This window comes from Salmo salar, chromosome ssa29 (genome assembly GCF_905237065.1).
Source record: "Salmo salar chromosome ssa29, Ssal_v3.1, whole genome shotgun sequence".
Lineage (NCBI taxonomy): Eukaryota > Metazoa > Chordata > Actinopteri > Salmoniformes > Salmonidae > Salmo > Salmo salar.
The window spans coordinates 19,589,033-19,605,740 of record NC_059470.1 but is presented as its reverse complement, the minus strand read 5'-3'; the positions used below and the strand labels follow the sequence as shown (position 1 = coordinate 19,605,740).

At 39.6% G+C, this 16,708-nt stretch overlaps 1 pseudogene; it reads left to right on the top strand.

The window, feature by feature from the left end:
- On the top strand, positions 1-16,496 carry LOC106590269 (myosin-7-like; annotated as a pseudogene).
- Positions 16,497-16,708: the final 212 nt, after the last annotated feature.

The window sequence follows — 16,708 nt, the reverse complement described above, 5'->3', positions numbered from 1 at the left end:
GTTTAAGAATGGGGGACAGTTTGATGGCAGAGTTTGGCGTCGCAGCGTCCTATCTGCGTAAATCAGACAAGGAGCGTATGGAATGCCAGACTAGACCCTTTGACATAAAGAGAGAGTGCTATGTGCCTGACCCTGAGGTTGAATACGTCAAGGCCACAATCACCAGCAGAGATGGAGCTAAAGTCACCGCTGATACGGAGTTTGGAAAGGTAAATATTTTGGTGAAAAACATTTCTGAAAATATATGACCTGGAAAATCATAAGATAATAATTTGTTATACTAGGATAACTCTATGATTGATGAAAAATGAGTTATGAACTGAAATGAGTTATGTTCTTTAATGTTTAATATCTTTCTAACAAGAGACAACAAAAAGCAGAATCTTAACTTGAAATCTTTAACTTCCAAGCAAATCTTGCATTACATGTAAATGGATGATTTGTGAAAATGTTACACTGTGTGTAATCTCAAGTTAAGATTTGTCTCAAATTGAATACTTCTGCACATTGAAAATGTAAAAAAAAACGATTTAATTTGCTCTTCTTTCAGACTGTTACTGTGAAGGAGGACGACGTCCACCCCCAGAACCCGCCAAAGTTTGATAAAATTGAGGACATGGCGATGTTCACCTTCCTGCACGAGCCCGCTGTGCTGTTTAACCTCAAAGAGCGTTACGCAGCCTGGATGATCTATGTAAGTAATGACCTGTCTGCTAATATCTCCAATAAATCAAATATTAATTCAAATGAATGAAACTAAATATGCGGTATCCCTCTTGTCTTCCACAGACCTACTCAGGGCTGTTCTGTGTCACTGTCAACCCATACAAGTGGCTGCCAGTGTACGATCAGTCTGTTGTCAATGCATATAGAGGCAAGAAGAGGAGTGAAGCTCCACCTCACATTTTCTCCATATCTGACAACGCTTACCAGTACATGTTGTCAGGTAAAATATAACTTTTCATCTACATTAGTGCTGAGCGATTAACCAATTTTTTTTGGGGAGGGGGGGCGGGTATTAAACAAATAATTGACCGTCTTTACCTGAATTCCATTTCGTGAATTGTTTTGTAAACCCAACGCCTGTTTCAAATCAAACGAGAGTGGGACGCTGGGCTGAAGGGAGTCGTAGTTTTCATTAAGCAAATATTCAACCTAGTTCAGCACAGGAATGTGGTAATTAACTACAATTACCAAAATCCATTGAGCCTGTTACGTTAGGTTAGATACACACGGACCGCATAGACCACATGAGAGAAGAATGTAAACAACACAATGATAAGAGGGGGCTAGAGACAGTTTGTGAAAGTATTATTACTTCAGACAGCTCTCACCACGCTTAGGCAGGCTAGCCTAGCTAAATAGGATGACTAAAGATAGTACAGTATGGGGAGAGGAGAGAACTTTGTCTGGCTGATTGGCTGCTACTGCCTGAGCAGAGATGAGATGATGACTTTTAAGGAATGAAAATAACACATTCATTAAATAAAAACTAAGTCATATACACAACTGAAATATTTTATTATTTTTAATAGCAATTTCCTATTTTACTATTGATGTCTACCCAATGTGGACCTGACGGAGACAATGGGATATTTTCAATGTTTTGGCAACTGAATTTTGGCTTTTGGAATTTATGTTAAAAACCTCAAATTATTTTTATGTCATTATTTCATAATGCATTTCATGTTTAAAAAAAATATATAAATGTAATAATCAAACTGAAACCGAACTGACCTCAAAAAGCACTAATCGCTCCGCACTAGTCTACAGTGACATAAAATGTTTTTAAATGACACATTTACTGATACTTCTCTTTCAACAGACAGGGAAAATCAGTCTGTCCTTATCACGTAAGTACATCAACCAAAGGTTATATCCATTTGAGACTATTTAAAGTTAAGAGAAATTCTGAGACATTAACATTTGTATTTTTAAATCCCAGTGGAGAATCCGGTGCTGGAAAGACTGTAAACACCAAGAGAGTCATCCAGTATTTCGCCAGCATTGCTGCTGTTAGCGGAAAGAAAAGTGTATCAGAAGAAAAAAAGGTAAAATAGAGGGCAAATATTCAGCATTTCCCAATATGCATTTAGCAGCAGTGCAAAGCTGCTACTAAATCACTAACTTCATAAAAAAAAAAATATATATAATAATTTTTGGCAAAATTAAAAAGCAGATATAAGTATGTAGAAAATATAATGGAGCAATATATTTCTTAATAAGATCATCTTTCAGAACGAACAAACAAAACAAAACAGTCAAACATTGATTTTGTTACAATGTTTGAGTCACTCAGATAGCATAAGAACAAAGCATAAGAACTAGGCATAAGCCATGGTATAATGTGTATAGTTGTTGAAGGAAATTAGCTTTAAAAAATAAAGAATAATAATAAAGTTAGCCCCATGGCTTTGCCCCCGCCCCCCTGCCAAAAAAACAACTAAATGAAACACTGAATCACTATTAATCCTAAATTAAACATTCCTCGTGGCTGGATAAGCATATGTTGACTACAGATCTTTGCAGCATTTTAACACTGTGTGGTTGTTGGTTTGCAGGGGACCCTGGAGGATCAAATCATCCAGGCCAATCCTGCCCTGGAGGCTTTTGGTAATGCCAAGACCATCAGGAATGACAACTCCTCCCGATTTGTACGTTCGGTCTTTGTTTGCAGTCAAATATCATTTAAATCTTATCATACATGTTCATCTTATCTGTTGTATTTTGTGGTTGAAATTTATTAGGATACAATTAATTGATGTCATGACATCAGCTAATTTTCTCAGGTCCATCACCTAATCAACCCTTTTGGGACTGTATATCAAATCAAATATCAAATATGTATGTGTGCAACAGAGCTGGGTTTCAATAGTATTTGTTTTCTTTTCAATATTTTCTGTGTTTGATTGAGAACCAGATAGGTGGAATTTAAACTTGTAGGACTATTCCATCAGTTCCATTACACAATGCAAGCTCAATCATGCACACCTACTTAGGTATTCAAAAAGAAAACAAATACTACTTGAACTCTGATCTAATGTGATTATTAATTTCTGCTTTGACAATAACTTACAGGGTAAATTCATCCGAATTCATTTTGGAGTCACTGGGAAGCTTTCATCTGCTGACATTGAGACTTGTGAGTACAATACTCAATTTGACAAGGCTTGAACAGATCTCTTTGACAGGAAACATTCATATCAAAAGCACTTTCCATACTGATCAGATCTTCTGGAGAAGTCACGTGTAACTTTCCAGCTCAAGGCTGAGAGAGACTACCACATCTTCTACCAGATCCTGTCACAACAGAAACCAGAACTGCTGGGTGAGTATTGAATCATCAAACTGAGTAGGGTTGAGGTCAATTCTGGATTAAACTGAACATTTCTGATGAAATCCAATTCAATTCTTATGATGCAGCACAGCCAGCCCAGGCAGTGTGCTACTCCTATCCCCCACTGTAAAACTCCCAACACAATATAGCATGATTTATGTAGTAACAATTATTTAAATTACATTTAAGCACACAACATTAAAATCCAATGCACACAAAACAATCTCCAGCTGCAGTTCTTTGGAGTGGTGTAATGTACTTAAGTAAAAATAAGTTAAAGTACTATTTAAGTAGTTTTTTTGGGGTATCTGTACTTTAATTTATTATTTCTATTTTTGACAACTTTCAATTTTACTCCATTACATTCCTAAAGAAAATAATGTACTTTTTACTCCTTACATTTTCCCTGACACCCAAAAGTACCTGTTACATTTTAAACGCTTAGCAGGACAGGAAAATTGTCTAATTCATGCACTTATCAAGAGAACATCTCTGGTCATCCCTACTGCTACTGCCTCTGATCTGGCAGACTCACTAAACACAAATGCTTCGTTTGTAAATTATGTCTGAGTGTTGAACTGTGCCCCTGGCAATCCGTAAATAAATAAAAAATCGTGTCATCTGATTTGCCCAGTATAAGACATTTTAAATGATTTATTCTTTTACTTTTGATACTTAAGTACATTTAAAACCAAATACTTTAAGACTTTTACTGAAGTAGTATTTTACTAAAGTAGTATTTTACTACGTGACTTTTACTTTTACTTGAGTCGTTTTCTTTGAAGGTATCTTTACTTTTACTCAAGTATGAAAATTGGGTCCTTTTTCCACCACTGGTTTTTCGAAACTCTAATGACTAATTTGCCTTCCTGTCAATTTATAATATAAATCAATGGCAATTTTCTAATTGACCCCAACCCTAATGCGGAGTATATTATGTTATGACCTACAGTTTACCACAGCATCAACACAAATAAACTGAGCTGTTCAATTATTTTCAGAGATGCTACTCATCACCAGCAATCCCTATGACTATGCCTTCATCTCCCAAGGAGAGATTGCTGTAACTTCCATTAATGATTCAGATGAGCTAATGGCTACTGATGTGAGTAATAGATCTATATACTGTATATGCAATAATATTCCAACCCCTTCTCCAATGCAAACAATTACCTTTAATTTGGGACTAGGATGCCTTTGATGTGCTGGGCTTCTCCCAAGAGGAGAAGAACGGCATTTATAAACTGACTGGTGCCATCATGCACTACGGCAACATGAAGTTCAAGAATAAGCAGCGGGAGGAGCAAGCAGAGGCAGATGGCACTGAGGGTGAGTGCTGAGGATTTAAAACCTCTCAATTCATTTTGCAGTAGTATCTGATAATCAAACATCAGTTAGATTGCCTCTTCCAATCATAAAACATTGCCTTTCTAGATCTTGACAAAGCTGCATATCTGATGTGCCTGAACTCTGCTGACCTAGTCAAGGGGCTGTGTCACCCTAGGGTCAAAGTAGGAAATGAGTGGGTCACCAAAGGTCAGAATGTCAACCAGGTGAGTCTCCAAAATGTTTTTATAATATTGAGCATACAACTTGTCTATAAAGTTGCTAAGATTTTCATACCTATATTAACCTATTGAGCATGCTTTTTAGTCCAGGACTAGGCCGATCGGTGTCTCGGAAACTGTCCTTTGTGTTTATGTTGAGGTATTTTCTTCTCTCTATATTTTGTAGGTGTACTACGCTGTTGGTGCACTGGCAAAGAAAATTTACGAGAACATGTTCCTCTGGATGGTGATAAGAATCAACCTTTCTCTGGACACTAAGAATGCTCGCCAGCACTACATTGGTGTGCTGGACATTGCTGGCTTTGAGATCTTTGATGTGTGTTTGATATAAATTTGATTTTAAAAAAGGACACATGAAACAATTAATCTAGAACATTACAGCTGACAAAATAAAGTAACTGTGAACTTCTATTTCAGTTCAACACCTTTGAGCAGCTGTGCATCAACTTCACTAATGAGAAGCTGCAGCAGTTCTTCAACCACCACATGTTTGTGCTGGAGCAGGAAGAGTATAAGAAAGAGGGAATTGTCTGGGAGTTCATTGACTTTGGCATGGACTTGGCTGCCTGCATTGACCTCATTGAAAGGGTTGGTATCTTCAGTTGTGCAGTAGTTTATATGATGTATCCTAAGTAATCTTTGAGATTTCAAATATTATAAGGACAGTCTTCATAAATGTGCTTCAATGACAAATTATTCTGATATTTATTCACAATGCTTTTCCCTTAACATAAATGTATTTTCATTCATTCCTTCCACCAGCCCATGGGTATCATGTCCATCCTTGAAGAGGAGTGCATGTTCCCTAAGGCCAGTGATAATACATTCAAAGCTAAGCTGTATGATACGCATCTGGGCAAAAATGCATGCTTCCAGAAGCCTAGGATTGTTAAGGGTAAACCAGAGGCCCATTTCTCCATGGTTCACTATGCTGGCATTGTTGACTACAACATTGGTAACTGGCTGGTGAAGAACAAGGATCCTCTGAATGAGACTGTGGTCGGACTGTTCCAGAAGTCAAGTCTTAAGTTCCTGGCAAACCTATTTGCAAACTATGCTGGTGCAGAAGGAGGTACTATGTGTTCATATCTGCAAAGACTACAACACACTCAAATAAATAACAATCCACAGTATATTATAGTAGTGATAATAGCATATTTAAATAGTTATTTCATTATCATACAGCACCTGAAGAAAAAGCGGCTGGAGGAAAAAAGAAGAAAGGCTCTTCCTTCCAGACTGTGTCTGCATTGCACAGGGTAAATCTGAGCTTAAATAAACATATGTATGATGTTTTCACATGTCAGAATATTAACAAATGTATTATATTTGAACTAAATTTGAGATGCCAGTATGTTGTGGATTGGCATGTTAGCATTAAATGCCGTTGTGACTCGTGAGGTACTTAGAGACTCCTTCACCGATGTAAAATTCTACATTTGTCATACTCACAGGAGAACTTGGGTAAACTCATGACCAACTTGAGGTCTACTCACCCCCACTTTGTGCGTTGCATCATCCCCAATGAGACCAAGACTCCTGGGGCCATGGAGAATCCTCTGGTCATGCACCAGCTGCGCTGTAACGGTGTGCTGGAAGGCATCAGGATCTGCAGAAAGGGCTTCCCCAACAGGATCCTGTATGCTGACTTCAAACAAAGGTAAAAATAATTATTAATTTCCTTTCCAAAATAAATTCAACTGTTTACCTATTCAGGTCTTCCATTTTTAAAGATAATTACTTTCTGATTTAAATTCAGATACCGCATCCTCAATCCAAATGCTATCCCTGAGGGTCAGTTCATGGACAACATGAAGGCATCAGAAAAACTGCTGGGCACTTTGGACATTGACCACACCCAGTACAGATTAGGACACACTAAGGTAAATTATCTAATGGTGCGTTCGTATCCAAGTAGCAAGTAGGAATTTACCACATACGACTCGAAATAATCCACTTGAACTCCCCTCCAACTGGTAATTAATTACTAGTCGGAAACTCGTCTATCATCCTGAGCTCCCACTTCTTCAACATACTGACATCTGACGTGACTTACTAAGGAAATTACCCTGATAACAGCATTATCGGGCAAAACATTGTTTATAAAAGCAATCTAATAATATGGTTTTTGAACACTATAATTTGTTGACAAGCATGATAGCTGTACTTTTAGTTTATGGATCACACAGCTTGATGGCCATTAGCCAATCAGCGTTTTTTTATGATTTCAAAGCATGTGAATGCATTCAAATGGTAAATGCAGACCTACCACTTGGTTATGAACGCAACATAAATTCCAGGATGGAATAGTAGCAGCAATTACGGGGTCCAAGCAGTATATTAACACTACATCACCATCTGGCCAACCTGAGCAAAGCCTCTTGAAATAATTGCTGATGTACCACTGATCATGCTTTTCTCATTTTATCTGTCTCTTGGGCAAATGGGTCAAGTCAAGAGATAAAAATAGATACTAGTGCCATAATGTAGTAGACCCAGATATACAGTGAGCAATTAAAAGCATAGTGGCCATACTGTTTGCGATAGACTTCCTGTATATGTTTTTAAAGACCTTGCCAAATTTAGTAACTCTTGGTCAACATGCTGGGTTGGAAGTTGTAAAATCAATTGCTCATTACAGGGCCACCTTGTCATCAATTTGTGCCATTTTCCTAGAGGCATGAACGTTTTGGAACACTGTAGATACCACATTCAAGTTATTTATGGTAATCTGGCAGAAAAATACAATCCTACCAAATACTAGAAGGCCTTGTGTATCATTAGGTGTTCTTCAAGGCTGGTCTCCTGGGTACTCTTGAGGAGATGAGAGACGATCGTCTCGCTCTTATCATCACTGGCCTCCAGGCCAGATCACGTGGTCTACTTGCTAGAATTGAGTTCCAGAAAATGGTTGACCGCAGGTAGGAATGAGAATAGCTTAAACTTTTTCAGACAATATGTTAGGGGTGAGGAAAGGTTGTATGAACTATATTTTATAAAAAAAATTGCAGGGATGCCTTGCTTGTGATCCAATGGAACATTCGTGCCTTCATGGGTGTCAAGAATTGGCCCTGGATGAAGATGTACTTCAAGATCAAACCTCTGCTGAAGTCAGCAGAGACTGAGAAGGAGATGGCCAACATGAAGGAAGAATTCCTGAAGCTTAAAGAGGCTTATGCTAAATCTGAAGCCCGTAGAAAGGAGCTGGAAGAAAAGATGGTTTCCATTCTCCAAGAGAAGAATGACCTGCAGCTCGCTGTCCAAACTGTGAGTAACTTTAACTGCACTACAGTTACTTTGCAGCAGTCACATCTTTGGTCAAAATGGCCTTTCTAGTTAGCTTTTAGCCATAAGCTAACAAGAGAAATGGAAAAACAGAGAGAAAAGAGACATGATTTTCTAAATAGACACGTACAATCTGTGCACCATTTGTCAATCATTTGTAGTGTCCAAATATTTTGCCTCCAAACAAACTGCTGAGCATTGGAGAATTTGATATACTTACAATATATTGACGCATTGACAGCAAGAAGACAGTATTGTTGATGCTGAAGAGAGATGTGAAGGTCTGATCAAAAGCAAAATCCAGCTTGAGGCCAAAGCCAAAGAGCTGACAGAAAGACTGGAGGATGAGGAGGAGATGAATTCAGAGCTAACTGCTAAGAAGAGGAAGCTGGAGGATGAGTGCTCAGAACTCAAGAAGGACATTGATGATCTGGAGCTCACTCTGGCTAAAGTGGAGAAGGAAAAGCATGCCACAGAGAACAAGGTAAAATAAATTGGTCTTTCCTGTGATGTTAAAACTACCATTAAATATTTTGGATAAAAGTGTAATGACACTGTTCTGTTTTCTTAGGTTAAAAACCTTACTGAGGAGATGGAGAAGAAGGAGAAGAAGGCTCTGCAAGAGGCTCATCAGCAAACACTTGATGACCTGCAGAGTGAGGAGGACAAAGTCAACACGCTGACCAAGGCCAAAGCCAAACTGGAACAGCAAGTTGATGATGTGAGTATCAAATAGGAATAGGAAAATTAGTAATATCCTAAAAACAGGCTTCAGTGAATTGGTTTCTCCAAATATTGTTTTACATAACCTTTATCAGCTTGAAGGGTCTCTGGAGCAAGAGAAGAAGGTGAGAATGGACCTTGAGAGAGCCAAAAGAAAGCTGGAAGGAGACTTGAAGTTGACCCAGGAAAGTCTAATGGACCTGGAGAATGACAAGCAGCAGATGGAGGAGAGAATGAAGAAGTAAGATCAGAGATCAAAATATGCTAACAAAGTATTATTCAATAGAAAACACTAAAAATGCATATTCATCTCAACAGGAAAGACTTTGAGATGAGCCAACTCAACAGCAAGATTGAGGATGAGCAGGCCATGAGTGCCCAGCTTCAGAAGAAACTGAAGGAGCTGCAGGTATTTCAAGACAATTGTTGAAACACTTTAATTCTTAAAGTCACATTTGAACTAGATGAATTGAATTCCTACCATTTCAGGCCCGCATTGAGGAATTAGAGGAAGAGCTGGAGGCTGAAAGAGCTGCCCATGCCAAGGTGGAGAAACAGAGGGCAGACTTGTCCAGAGAGCTAGAAGAGATCAGTGAGAGGCTGGAGGAGGCTGGTGGAGCCACTGCTGCCCAGATTGAGATGAACAAGAAGAGGGAGGCTGAGTTCCAGAAAGTGCGCAGAGACCTTGAAGAGGCTACCCTGCAGCATGAGGCTACAGCTGCCACTCTGAGGAAGAAAAATGCTGACAGTGTAGCTGACCTGGGAGAACAGATTGACAACCTTCAGAGAGTGAAGCAGAAGCTGGAGAAAGAGAAGAGTGAGCTCAGGCTGGAGCTGGATGATGTGGTCTCTAACATGGAACAGATTGTCAAGTCCAAAGTATGTGGTAACATTAGTAAATCAAAGAAAAAAATCTATACATGCTTTTTCAAGATGCAATCTAGTGATGCTGTTCTCTCATTCAAAACAAATCTGTTCTTAGACAAACTTGGAGAAAATGTGCCGCACTCTAGAGGACCAGATGAGTGAATACAGGACAAAAGCTGAGGAAGGACAGCGATCCATCAATGATTTCACCATGCAGAAAGCAAAGCTTCAAACTGAGAATGGTACATTAACAAAAAAAGAATACATTGAACATCCACAATAAATTACCTGATTAAGTAATATAATTTAAAATAATTTGAATTGCATGTAAACAGGTGAACTTGCTAGACAGTTGGAGGAGAAGGACTCTCTGGTCTCTCAACTGACCAGAGGTAAGCAGTCCAACATTCAGCAGATTGAAGACCTCAAGAGACAATTGGAGGAGGAAGTCAAGGTATTTAGAAAAAAAAATGCAGAGTCCCTTATCCAACTACATTTATCTTCAGGCATAATCACAGATCCTTTTTTAAATTTCCTTACCAGGCAAAGAACGCGCTTGCCCATGCAGTGCAGTCTGCTCGCCATGACTCAGATCTGTTGAGGGAGCAGTATGAGGAGGAGCAGGAGGCCAAGTCTGAACTGCAGCGTGGCATGTCCAAGGCTAATGCTGAGGTGGCTCAGTGGAGAACCAAGTATGAAACCGATGCCATCCAGAAGACTGAGGAGCTTGAGGACGCAAAGTAAGGATGTTTTATTACTTTCTCTTACTTTTCAGGCTATTGAACCTTGGCTGAATGAGCGATACACAAAAGTACATGTTGAATAATACATGGATGACCTGTTATAAAACCATTATATATTAGAGAAAAAAGGCAGCTGTTCGGAAACGAGTTTCTCATCTATGTCAATCTAGGAAGAAACTGGCTCAGCGTCTGCAGGATGCAGAGGAAGCTGTGGAAGCTGTAAATGCTAAATGCTCATCCCTGGAGAAGACTAAACACAGACTCCAGAATGAGATTGAAGATCTCATGGTGGATGTGGAGAGATCCAATGCAGCTGCTGCCTCTCTGGACAAGAAGCAAAGGAACTTTGACAAGGTAAGAAAAAAACATATGGAATACACAAGTCCTATTAGCCTTAATTATAGTACATTAGGGGCGGCAGGTAGCCTAGTGCTACGGTTTTCAACCAGTGTGCTGCGGCACCTTTACAATGCAGAAAACCAGTAATCTCTTGTGCAAACCTATTTTAAACTAAATACCTATATTATCAGAGCTAAAGCAAAATATTTCTAGCGCGGATTAATCTTACAGTGGTACACACAAATGAATCATCATGAACTATGAAAATATACTGAACAAAATATAAACGCAACATGCAACAATTTCTAAGATTTTACTGAGTTACACTTCATATAAGGAGATCAGTCAATTGAAATAAATAAATTAAGCCCTAATGGATTTCACACCACTCAGAATAGAGATATACATCTCTTGGTCACATATACTTAAATAAAAAGGTAGAGGCGTGGACCAGAAAACCAGTCAGTTTCTCGTGTGACCACCATTTGCTTCATGCAGCACAACACATCTCCTTCGCATAGAGTTGATCAGGCTGTTGATTGTGGCCTGTGGAATGTTGTTCCACTCCTCTTTAATTGCTTTGAGAAGTTGCTAGATATTGACGGGAACTGGAACACGCTGTCGTACACGTCAATACAGAGCATCCCAAACATGCTCAATGGGTGACATGTCTGGTGAGTATGCAGGCCATGGGAGAACTGGGACATTTTTAGCTTCCAGGAATTGTATACAGATCCTTGCGACATGGGGCCGTGCATTAGGTCATCTATAAGTCTTTGCTAGGTAAAGCTCCGCCTTATCTCAGCTCACTGGTCACAATAACAACACCCACTCGTAGCACGCGCTCCAGCAGGTATATCTCACTGGTCATCCCCAAAGCCAACAGCTCCTTTCGCCGCCTTTCCTTCCAGTTCTCTGCTACCAATGACTGGAACGAATTGCAAAAATCGCTGAAGCTGGAGACTTATATTTCCCTCCCTAACTTTAAACATCAGCTATCTGAGCAGCTAACCGATCGCTGCAGCTGTACATAGCATCTGTAAATAGCCCATCCAATCTACCTACCTCATCCCCGTATTGTTTTTATTTACTTTTCTGCTCTTTTGCATACCAGTATTTCTACTTGCAAATCATCATCTGCACATCTAGCACTCCAGTGTTAATTTGCTAAATTGTAATTACTTCGCTACTATGGCCAATTTATTGCCTTAGCTCCTCATGCCATTTGCACACACTGTATATAGACTTTCTTTTTTTCTATTGTGTTATTGACTGTACGCTTGTTTATTCCATGTGTAACTTTGTGTTGTTGTTTTTGTCGCACTGCTTTGCTTTATCTTGGCCAGGTCGCAGTTGTAAATGAGAACTTGTTCTCAACTAGCCTACCTGGTTAAATAAAGGTGAAATAAATAAAAGTGATCATGCTGAAACATGAGGTGATGGCGGCAGATGAATGGCACGACCAATGGGCCTCAGGATCTCATCACGGTATCTCTGTGCATTTAAATTGCCATCGATAAAATGCAATTGTGTTTGTTTTCCGTAGCTTATGTCTGCCCATATCATAATGCCACCGCCACCATGGGGCACTCTGTTCACAACGTTGACATCAGCAAACCGCTCGCCCACATGACCCCATCCACGTGGTCTGCGCTTGTGAGGCTGGTTGGATGAACTGCCAAATACTCTAAAAGGACGTTGGAGGCGGCTTACGGTAGAGAAATTAACAATAAATTCTCTGACAACAGCTCTGGTGGACATTCCGGCGGTCAGCATGCAAAAATTGTGTGCCAAAAATGTGAGATAAATTAGCATTTTTTGCGAATGGAAAATGTATGGGATCTTTTATTTCTGCTCATGAAACATGGCACCTACACTTCACATGATGCGTTTATATTTTTGTTCAGTGTAGTTAAAAGAAAACCTATTTAATCTTCCAATTGTTTGGTCAGAAAAAAGATGATTAGAAATATGGATCCGATGAGATGGAGGTCATTACCACTAAATGCATTAATAGGGAAATGTTAGCTGTGCTGCAAAATGTTTTATCCCAACAAAGTGTCATGGTTCAAAAAGGTTGTGCTGGCATTATCCTACATCCTACCATCACTTCCCATTGTGGCCTTGAGTAAGGCACTTAACCCCCTGACCCATTCCTTCCAGGCCCAGTGTGTCTCGGGGGTTTGGGTTGTGAGCATAAAGACACAGTTCTGTTCTCTAAGTTATTGGACAATATTGTCCATCTTATCTGAACCATACTGTGTACTGTATTCAAACCACTTAAACTATGTTTTTCAGGTCTTGGCTGAGTGGAAGCAGAAGTTTGAGGAGTCGCAGACTGAGCTGGAGAGCTCCCAGAAAGAGGCCAGATCTCTCAGCACTGAGCTCTTCAAACTCAAGAACTCTTATGAGGAGTCTCTGGATCATCTGGAGACCATGAAGAGGGAGAACAAGAACCTCCAAGGTCAGACCATGAGCATTATTAGCCTATGTAATTTAGTCAATAAAATAATGATATTTTATAGAGATCAGTTATACCAAAAAGATTCTGATGTACAACAATATTTTCCACAGAGGAAATTTCCGACCTGACTGAGCAGCTTGGTGAGGGGGAAAGAGCATCCATGAGCTGGAAAAGATCCGTAAACAGCTGGAGCAGGAGAAGGCTGAGATACAGTCTGCTCTAGAGGAAGCTGAGGTGAGAAAAGTAAACATTTACTGATGGTGAAAGTACCATCATTTTAATTTGAAGATTTTACAAACAATTGGTGGCTGTGTTCTCATAGGCTTCCCTAGAGCATGAGGAGGGCAAGATCCTGAGAGCTCAGCTGGAGTTCAATCAGGTGAAAGCTGACATTGAACGGAAGCTGGTGGAGAAGGATGAGGAAATGGAGATGAATAAGAGGAACCAGCAGAGAGTTGTGGATACCCTGCAAAGCTCCCTGGAGTCAGAGACTCGCAGCAGGAATGAAGCTCTCAGGCTGAAGAAGAAGATGGAGGGAGATCTCAATGAGATGGAGATCCAGCTCAGCCAGGCCAACAGGCAGGCATCCGAGGCCCAGAAGCAACTTAAGGGTCTCCATTCCCATCTGAAGGTATTACTTCCACACCGTTGAATTAAAAACATTGCTTGTGTATTTAGAAAAAGAAAAACCACACTGTGTAGTGTAGTAAATGTATACAAAGTAAATAGTAAATCTAGTAAAATCAGTAATTCTTTCTACAGGATTCTCAACTGCAGCTGGATGATGCTCTTCGTAGCAATGATGACCTGAAGGAGAACATTGCCATTGTGGAGAGACGCAACAACCTGATGCAGGCTGAACTGGATGAGCTGAGAGCCCTGGTGGAGCAGACTGAGAGAGGCCGCAAACTGGCTGAGCAGGAACTGCTGGATGTTAGTGAGAGAGTTCAGCTGCTCCACTCACAGGTAAGACAGTAATATAGAACAGTGTTCTCCTTAAAGATGGAGTCCTTAATGGTGAAACTGACATGTCTGTTTGTGATATTACAACAACAAAGAAGTTACTGCAAATGAAAAACACTGTTTTTTCCCTTTGGACGTCATTGCAAGCACGATAAAACAGAATAAAATGTACTGTACCATGTTGTGTAATGCTCCTCACCTCTGCTTTGTCAACAAAACAAAAACAATAACAATGGTGTTTGGACGGACAGTGGCACTGTTTTTCCTACTACGGATTCCATCTTTAAAAGTCTGCTACCTGAGGTACGTAGAGGTAATATAAACATAATTTGTCATATATATGTGTAGAACACCAGCCTACTGAGCCAGAAGAAGAAGCTGGAGGGCGACACATCCCAGCTTCAGAATGAAGTGGAGGAGGCTGTGCAGGAGTGCAGAAATGCTGAGGAAAAGGCCAAGAAGGCCATTACTGATGCTGCCATGATGGCAGAGGAGCTGAAGAAGGAGCAGGACACCAGTGCTCACCTGGAGCGCATGAAAAAGAACATGGAGCAGACCATCAAGGATCTGCAGCACCGCCTGGATGAAGCTGAACAAATCGCCATGAAGGGTGGCAAGAAGCAGATCCAGAAGCTGGAGGCCAGAGTAAGTGTCTAAGCTACATTCTCGTCTATTAATTCAATGTCACATTTCATATTGCTAGTCATATTTCTAGCTTCAATATTGAAAGTAGTGGTAACTAACAAAGTAATTGTAAATGGTGTGTTAACAATGATCATATCTTTCTAGGTGAGAGAGCTAGAGACTGAAGTGGAACTGGAGCAAAGGAGGAGCAGTGATTCTGTGAAAGGAGTCCGTAAATATGAGAGACGCGTCAAAGAGCTCACATACCAGGTACATTGTTTTAACTTGACAATGCACAATTACATTAACATGCTCAGAATGAAATGTAAGATATATCTCCAGTATGACTCTTTTTTTTGTCCCTTCTTTTTGTGTGCAGACTGAGGAAGACCGTAAGAATTTGAGCCGCCTGCAGGACCTGGTGGACAAACTGCAGCTGAAGGTCAAATCCTACAAGAGAACTTCAGAGGAGGCTGTAAGTAACCTTCTATCATCCAACTGATGCATCTGTAATTCTCTAATTGTTTTGTTTGCTAGAAACATAAATCATATTTTAAAATGTTCACAGGAGGAACAAGCCAATGCCAATTTGGGCAAGTTCCGTAAGATTCAGCATGAACTGGATGAGGCAGAAGAGAGGGCTGATATTGCTGAGTCTCAGGTCAACAAGATGAGAGCCAAGAGTCGTGATGCCAGTTCCAAGGTCCGTGAAGTTGCTGTTTCAATTTAATGTATGGAAAAGCCTAAACTTTGTGGGATCTGGGACTCTGTTTAATGGTCATTTGGATTCTTGATATTAACCTATTGATTCCTGAAGAAAATAAGTATTGAATGGATCATCTGTTATATTGTTACCAGGTAGCTATTCATACCTGTTGAAGATCCACATGGTAAAATTTCAACCAGAGCACACAATAAATGGCAGTATGAAATGTTTTTCGTCACACAGTGAAATGTTAATGTTCTAATAATCAATCTATGTTCTCTGTCACAGAAAGGAAAGGATGAGGAGTGAGTCCAAGAGTTGTGATGCTGGCTCCCAGGTCAGTTCTTTCAATCAGATTAATTATATTGGTTATAATTTGCAAACTCAAGTCATGTATGACAACAGCCCCAACCACAATTGATTTTTAAGTATTTGATCTCCAATAACCGTACTATCATTCATATAACTAACTTTAAATTAGAATATTGTGCGCTGTCATGGGTTCAAAAAAAATCTTCAAAAGCATGACACATTTTAGTTTCAGTGGTGAGTTACTGTGTGATGGCAAGCAACACATTTATATTTATAGTGATAAATGCTGGACGTTGTTGCTTCTTTAAATATTTATTCAGAATCTTACTAGTAGACAGAGTTGGTGTTATTAATGATATGTATAGTGTATTCTATACACTCAAACAAGGAGCCCCATCGTTTAATATAGAGTTGACAATGCACAGAATATTGTTAGAATGTTTTTAGTGTTTACAGTAGTTTATTACATTTTAACCTTCATCCATCTTCTTTCACAGAAAGGACATGATGAAGAGTGAAGCTCTCGGATGGACCTTTCTGAAAATCTCCTGACTGTAGTTTTTTCTCTATTCTCCATGTAACATGAGCAGAATAAAGAATACAGTACATGTAAACTCTGTGTATTGCTTGATTCTATTACGAACAGGTTTGGAATCCACTATTATTTAACAAAATTAAGTTAACACTGGTTTTCATAGAATATAATGATAACTTACCTCACAGAGAATCATGAAAATAGACAAACATCACTCACTTTTGCGTCTGGGGGTGCTTCTG